Below are 7,352 nucleotides of genomic sequence, written 5' to 3'. Positions count from 1 at the left end.
GGGCTTCGTCATGTGCCCCGCCCCCCGTACCTCAACCGGGGGAACTGCGATCCCCTACGATGCCCCCCAAAATGACCTCTGACCAAACCGGTCAATTCCATCATTAATGGCTCGAGTTACAATATATTCTGCGCTTTTTGATTACCAGGTAACAATATTTAGCAACACTGCATGTGACAGAATCAAAAGTATCGGCCAATAAAAACTTCATCAAACATTCCTCGTCATATGTGAGATAACAAGCCAGGGGTTTAAAACGTGAGAGAAGGGGTATCAGCAACTGCTGTCTCTCTTCATCATACATAGGACAATGGAGTATTATATGACAGGCCGACTCCACCTGTTCTAGCAAACAGGAGCAAATTCTCTGATGCATGGGGGTCCGGGTATATCTGCCATAGAGTACTGCTGAGGGTAAAACATCGAGCCGTGCTCTAGTAAATGCCCATCTATGGTTAGGGTTTTTTATGAGTCCAAGGTAAGATGCAACATTTAAACCTGGTCCCATCTTTAATCTCTTATAATAGGAAGGCAGGGCTGCATAGTCGTTTTGTGCTTCAATATCCTTAAGTCTTTGATATATTAGGTTCTTTGCATACTGCAGACCTCCTTCTAACAAATTTTCAGGATCTAATCCGATTAGTTTCAATTTATCTACTACTCTAAGAGCTATTACACCATTCTGTTATTGGGTCTGTACCATTTAAAACAAACAACCCTGTGTGTTGCACTGCTCTCCGACGCCCACCTTGAACCCCTGCTAGGGTTGCACATGGGATGAGCACTTAGGCGTAGAGAGGCAGTTGAGCCTATCTCTGACCCTCCTGTGAGCCAGGCAGAGCTTCCTGGGCGAGTTTTACAGGGGCTCAGAATAACAAGCCCAGCATTTCAAACTCTGGAGGAGGAGATTGGATTTATACCCCGCCCTCCACTCGGAGTCTCAGAGCGGCTTACAAACTCCCTTCCCCTCCCCACTACAGACACCCTGTGAGGTAGGTGGGGCCGAGAGAGCTCTTTCGAGGACTGCTCTTTTCAAGAACAGCTCTGACAGAACTATGGCTTGCCCAGGGTCATCCAGCAGCTGCATGTGGAGGAGTGGGGAATCAAACCCGGTTCTCCCAGTGAAAAGTACGCAAACGGAGATTGATTTCAGCAAAGCGTACTTTATTCTATCTGGAACAAGACGACTTTGGCCGGCTCGCAGGCCGGCTTATATCCCCCAAGAAACCGCCACCCCAAACACACCCCTACTTCCCTATAGGTTACTTACAGTGGCCGAGAGTCCCATAAGCTCTCGGCCGGGAACCTAGCCCCCTGATTGGAGCGGGCTAGGATCCGCATAGTCCATTGTCTCTTGGAGCGAAGCTCTGCGTTTGTCTCTGGACTTGTCTGGACTGGATACATTACAAAAACCCATTGGCTTAGCTGCTCTGATGTTATGGAATGTTCAAAAACAAATTACTCAGACCAAAGGTATCAGCAACGGAACGCTGATAAACAGCAAGGCTTCTGTGAGGGAAGTGAAAGGTCAATTTGGCTAGGAAGAACCTCACATAGGAGAAAGTGAATGCCAGACACCTAAAGGAAATAGGGAAGGATAAGAGAGAGCAGTAATGAAAGGACATATTAAGGAAAAGGTTTACAAGGGCGCTAGGCCACAAGACCAAAAGAAGATAATGATAAAATCATCCTTGCCTGAGGCAGCAGAACAAATTTGGTTTGTCCTCCTGTTGCACCTCTAGAAAACCAAAGTGCAGAGCTTCTGAAGCACTGTGCCTTTTATTGTATTCATTATCACTCTATATGTCTGGCCCTTAGGCAGGGCACAGCTACAGAAGCAATTCACAAGGGCTATCAAAAAAATTGGGGCCTAGGTACCTGAACTGGTTGATGGAAGCCACCTGATGAGGCCATCCACAAACCTCTATCATCCGGGGGACATCCTCTCCAGATATGCAGAACAATTGACGTTGTACATTAACCAGAAAGGAACGACAAAATCCTGAAGAGGACCAATGGTTCTTCTAAGCTATGAAGTCTCGTGAGGAAAAATCCTACTTTGTGAGCGACTGGCATTAAAGTTGTGAGCCAGCGATTTGGCTACTGCCTAAATTAGTTTGCGCTGAAGCCATCCTTCCTGAGCTAAGACAAGAATGTGTGAGCTGGAGGCTAAAAAACTGCGAGCTAGCTCACACTAACTCAGCTTAGAGGGAACACTGATGAGGACCGAATGTGCTTGGAGAAGGGATGGAATGTCAAAAATACAAGTGACAGTTAACGGGGGGGAAACCCAGAAAACTTAAAAAAAGAAAGTTAGCCTGCTCAGACTCCAGACAGTGTACAGGACCCTGGAGGGGGAGTACAGGTTCCCAAATTCTTCTCCTTTCCCACAAATCCCTCACACCAGCTTCTTATATTTATACATCTCATCGCTCTTCTCCATTTCTACTCTACTCGTCTCCGACAAAGGGGAGATTTGACGCTCAAAAGCTTATACTCTGAAGTTCTTGTCGGTCTCTAAGGTGCTGCTAGACTTGAATCTGACTGTTCTTCTACTATGGAACTAAAAAGAAAAGTATATGAGGCTGATAGGGGACCGGCCATCTTAGCAATGACCAGGGGTCGTTTCGTAGAAAAAGAGCTAGGGGAACTCATTAGCGTAACTCATTGGCATATGCCACACCCCCTGACATCACCGGAAGTGTGTCACAAGGCCACACCCCCTGACATCACCAGACATGTGTCATAAGGCCACACACCCCGCCCCCAACGGTCCTGGCCACCACCGCCGGCCTTGCAGCTCCACTGCCGAGCCCCATGAGGGGCCCGGCGATGGACCTTCAAGGCCGGCGGGAGTGCAAGGAAGCCCCGCGAAGGCCCTCCCTGGCCCCAGGCAGGCAGGGGTGGGGAGAGGCAGGGAGGAAGCAACTTACCCTCCCTCTTCTCCTGCCTCCTCCTGGCTGAATGAGGGCCAGAAGCGGGGCGGCTGGAAGCAGGGGCGGGGCTTCATCATTTGCCCCGCCCTCGGTACCTCACCCGGGGGAACTGCCATAGTACTAGCAGTTCCCCCCCGAAATGACCTCTGAGTTTCTTGTACTTTTAGCTATAACTTGTGAATACCAACTACTTAAATTCATAAACTTTAACTTATCTGTAAGTTATTCGTTTGTCAATTTAGTTGACCAGTGATTAACTTTGGCACAATTCAGCTGGAAATAGCTCAGTGGGATAAGTTATCCCCAGGTTGGTTAGAAAGTCATCAATGAAATAGCCATGAAATTGGATTTTTTCTTGCTCCATGGGATACATGTCCACGTCCCTGAAATGGCTCCAAATACTCTGAAGAATTGTATAGACGGGAAAATTTGCTAGTTGAGGCTTTTCTCATCTCATGGTACACTGAGAAAGTAAGCTGTACCTGGCAGACATTTTCCTTTCAGTTTAATTTCTTATAGGCAAACATGCACTTAAAAGCATTGGAACAGACAAATCTCTGTGGCAAATGCCTGCTGCCCATTTTGAGTCCCATGGTCCTTTGACTCCTGTAGCATTCTGGTCTCTCCTGTTCTGTGCTAATACCAGGAGAACGGCTTAGATCTTCTTTGCAATATCCAGGTGCTTCCTCAGGGCCTGGTCAACCATGACGGTGATGGTATAGTAGGGGCGGCGGCTCCTACTCAAAGGCCTGGCGGAAGAGCTCCATCTTGCAGGCCCTGCGGAACTGCATAAGGTCCCGCAGGGCCCGGATCACTCCCGGGAGCTCATTCCACCAGGTAGGAGCTGCCACCGAAAAAGCTCTGGCCCTGGTCACAGCCAGTTTGGTGTCCTTAGCTTCTGAGCTCCAGCGAGCTCAGTCTAAAGCGGACTAGCTTAACTTCAGTCCATAAATTGTACCATGAACCGCCGGACCACACCGGACCCTGTAAGATTTAAACCTCTGCAAAGCCTGTTTGACTAGAGCTGATCAAGGGGGGCATTGCAGGCCACCGTGGTTTTATCATATCATCCGGAAACTCTGTGCAGGATGGATGCCTTGTATTTCCTAAACTCTCATGAAAACTCGCCTCTCCAAAAGGTCTGGATACCAAGTTTCTTGGCGGCCGATATGAATTCTTTCTATCTCGCTAGCAGAACACCCCCTTCGCCAGACTGGGAAACTGTCACTAACTGAGGAAGGGTTCTAGCAAAGGCCGGTGTCCAAAAATTTGAAAAGCCGAAGAGGGACATCTAGTGGTGACTCAAAATCATCCAATTGAGCAAGAAGTAGCATTGTTAGAAGCTCAGCGGTGGGGGTGGGGGTGGGGGCCAAAGTACGAACGAACATCAGAAGAGCCCTGATGGGTCAGACCAGTGAGGGTCCATCTAGTCCAGCATCCTGTCTCACACAGTGGCCAACCAGTTCCTCTGGAGGGCCAACAGCAGGGAATAGAGGCCAAGGCCTTCCCCTGATGTTGCCTCCTGACTCTGCCATTCAGAGGTTTTGTGCCTCTGAATGTGGAGGTTCTCCTCAGTCACCATAGACTTATCCTCCACGAATCTATCTAAACCCTTTGTGAGCCACTGGCATTAAAGTTGTGAGTGAGCGATTTGGCTACTGCATCAATTAGTTTGCTCTGGAGCCCTCCTTCCTGAGCAAAGACAAAAATGTGTGAGCCGGAGGCTAAAAAACTGTGAGCTAGCTCACACTAACTCAGCTTAGAGGGAACACTGGAGGTGAGGGACCTCAGCAGGTACAATACCACCCTCTAAAGCAGCAGTTTCCTTCAGGGGAACTGATCTCTGTAGTCTGTCGATCGACTGTAATTCCAGGAGGTCTCCAGGCAACCCTAATTAAAGGGGGCCTCCATCTACAGAGGAAGCAAACTTCTGTGTACCAGTGATAGGCGGAGGCCGCAGGAGAAGGCTTTCGCCTGTATGCCATTTGTTTGGCTTTCCAGAGGCACTGGTTGGCCACTGTGTGAAATAGGATGTTGGACTAGATGGACATCAGGTCTAATCCAGCAGGCCTCTTCTTGCATTCCTTCAATTGTACCCATTTGGAATTCCCAAAATATGGACCATCTGCTCGTCCCTCTTTTGGAATAGCTATTGGGCACGCGCCACAGGATTTGAACAACAAAGGATCAGACAAACTTGGTTATGTTGTAAGAGCCAAGGACTGTGAAAACCACACTGCTGAAGCCATGGTATAAGACATTCAAAGCATTATCCTGATTCTTTTTTTAGTGACAAAGGAATATTAGGCAAAGAAAAATTTTGCTCCCCGAATTTATTCCAACGCCTGGTTACAAACACGTATTTGCATCAAAGCATTCCGTGCACCTTGGTGTTTAGTCATGCCGGCCACATGACCACGGAAACGTCTTCGGACAGCGCTGGCTCTTCGGCTTTGAAATGAGCACCGCAACCCTAGAGTCGGACTCGACTGGCTTTCGAGCAAGGGAACCTTTACCTTTACCTACTCTTTCACAACCAGCCTTGGCGTCGTTTGTTATATCTTATTATTAAGGTAAATATTCTTCAAAGGACTCTATGATTTGAATCTCTGATTCATTGTGACATTCTATTTGCTGACTGCAGTTAAAAAAGCCAGGGGGGGGGAAATAGCCCCAAAAATTCAAATACATTTTCCCCCCTTTTCCGCTGTTGTCTTTATTGATTTATGCGTCAAAAAGAGACATCCAGAAATAGCATCTGTAGAAAATTACCATACGTTCCCTGCCATCAATAGAGAGTTGTTATACATTAACAATCTTTAAACATGTACGAAACAGTCATTCCAATCATTTTCAGGTGAAGAAAAACACGGAGGGGAAAAAAGTAGGGGAAGATGTGTTTTATTTTTCAACAGAAGCAAGAAAGGGGATCATATCAACCAGATCTATAGGCATAAAATGGAACCAACAACAGTGCTGAACCTGACTTTCTGTTGATAACGTCGTTCGGAGATGTAAAAAAGGGTGCTCGTGGGACTGCAAAAAGGAAGAAACCTTTCAAATCCTGCGTTTTGTGGGGTGAATTCCTTTTTGCCACCTTACAGCCTAAAAGAGTAACCTTTGGTGTGCTGAACCTGACTTTCTGTTGATAACGTCGTTCGGAGATGTAAAAAAGGGTGCTCGTGGGACTGCAAAAAGGAAGAAACCTTTCAAATCCTGCGTTTTGTGGGGTGAATTCCTTTTTGCCACCTTACAGCCTAAAAGAGTAACCTTTGGTGGTCAACCTACACGGTGCAGATTCACACAGCAATACCTTATAGAGATAGGCTGTGTGAATGATCATCAGCTCTGGCATCACGTGTTCAGCATGCCGTGCCCTGGAAGCCTTGACACAGGACTTCTGGGGAACAAGCCCCCAGAATAAGACAGCCTTGATTCACAAAGTGGAATTCAGAAAAGCAAGCTCTGTAACTAAACTGGATCAGGAACCATGGGACGGCCATGCAATGTCACACCAAGATCCGTTTTGTCCAGCCATGGCAAGAGGGAAGCACAGAAGAAGAAGAGGAGGAGGAGGAGGAGGAGATTGGATTTATACCCCGCCCTTCACTTGGGAGTCTCAGAGCGGCTTACAAACTCCCTTCCCCTCCCCACAACAGACACCCCGTGAGGTGGGTGGGGCTGAGAGAACTCTGACACAAACTGCTCTTTTTCAAGGACAGCTGTGCCAGAACTTGTGACTGACCCAAGGTCACATCAGCAGGTGCAAGTGGAGGAGTGGGGAATCAAACCCGGTTCTCCCAGATTAGAGTCCGCACACTTAACCACGCCACCAAACTGGCTCTCCGCAGAGAAACTGAACCCAAAAAGGCTACCCAAAGTGGCAATCATAAAAGGGATTACATCAAACTGAACCTGCAGAGAAACGGAACCCCAAAAGTTTACCCAAAGCGGCAATCATAAAAGGGATTACACCAATATCCTGGACATAACAGGAGAGCAGGTCAAGGTTAGCAAAGCTGTGATGGCACTGACAGTCTCGACCACGTTCCTCATTTGTGGTACCTTCCGGAAGTGAATGCAAACAATTAAAAGAAAACCACCATGAGAGGAAGTGGAGGTGGGGGAGCTATGATAATCAAAACCCAACCAGGGTTGTCTGTCACAAAAAAGGGGGGGGTGTCTCTGAAAAGTAAGTCCTGGCATTTCAAATTATGTTCCAGGGAAACCTGGGGTTCTTACAAGTTTATGGGAGAGGGCAGGGATCTAAATGAAAAGATACTCCTACTTACACCAAATTTGTTAGGATCTGGGCCCCAGTGTTAGATTATATGGTAATGAATGATATACTCCCAGCTAAGCAGATTTACCATAAATGGTTATATTTATAGAGTTTAGCACGTATTAGAGCTGTAT

General features: G+C 47.4%; 1 long non-coding RNA gene across 1 annotated transcript; it reads right to left on the bottom strand.

Moving 5' to 3' along the window:
- Window positions 1-5,821: 5,821 nt before the first annotated feature.
- Window positions 5,822-6,541, bottom strand: LOC107114181. Its single transcript, XR_001482643.1, has 2 exons — window positions 6,071-6,541; window positions 5,822-5,918 (listed from the first exon to the last, which is right to left on the bottom strand). It is a non-coding gene; the product is annotated as an uncharacterized LOC107114181 (long non-coding RNA).
- Between the last annotated feature and the right edge of the window lie 811 nt (window positions 6,542-7,352).

Source organism: Gekko japonicus, unplaced genomic scaffold, assembly GCF_001447785.1.
Source record: "Gekko japonicus isolate JY-2015 unplaced genomic scaffold, Gekko_japonicus_V1.1 scaffold2761, whole genome shotgun sequence".
Taxonomy (NCBI): domain Eukaryota; kingdom Metazoa; phylum Chordata; class Lepidosauria; order Squamata; family Gekkonidae; genus Gekko; species Gekko japonicus.
Note: the sequence above shows the minus strand (reverse complement) of the source record. Positions and strands in the feature narration are given on the sequence as shown.